Below are 226 nucleotides of genomic sequence, written 5' to 3' on the forward strand. Positions count from 1 at the left end.
TGGGCTGTGGCGAAGAGGGCTCCGTGGCCGCTCGGGGCTGGTGGTGCGGGGCTGCTTGGGCACGGCCTGTGTCCAGCTGCAGCTCCCGAACCTCGGGATCGCAGACCCTGCTCTTCTTCGGGTGGTGATGGAGCTCTGGTTTAGGGCTCGCTTTTAGTTTCCTGTGAAGCTGCATATTTTAAATAGGAGCATATTTGGAAACGGGTTCTGGCTATTGGCTGGGGGG

The sequence above is a fragment of the Mesitornis unicolor genome, unplaced genomic scaffold, assembly GCF_000695765.1.
Source record: "Mesitornis unicolor isolate BGI_N332 unplaced genomic scaffold, ASM69576v1 scaffold50201, whole genome shotgun sequence".
NCBI classification, from domain to species: domain Eukaryota; kingdom Metazoa; phylum Chordata; class Aves; order Mesitornithiformes; family Mesitornithidae; genus Mesitornis; species Mesitornis unicolor.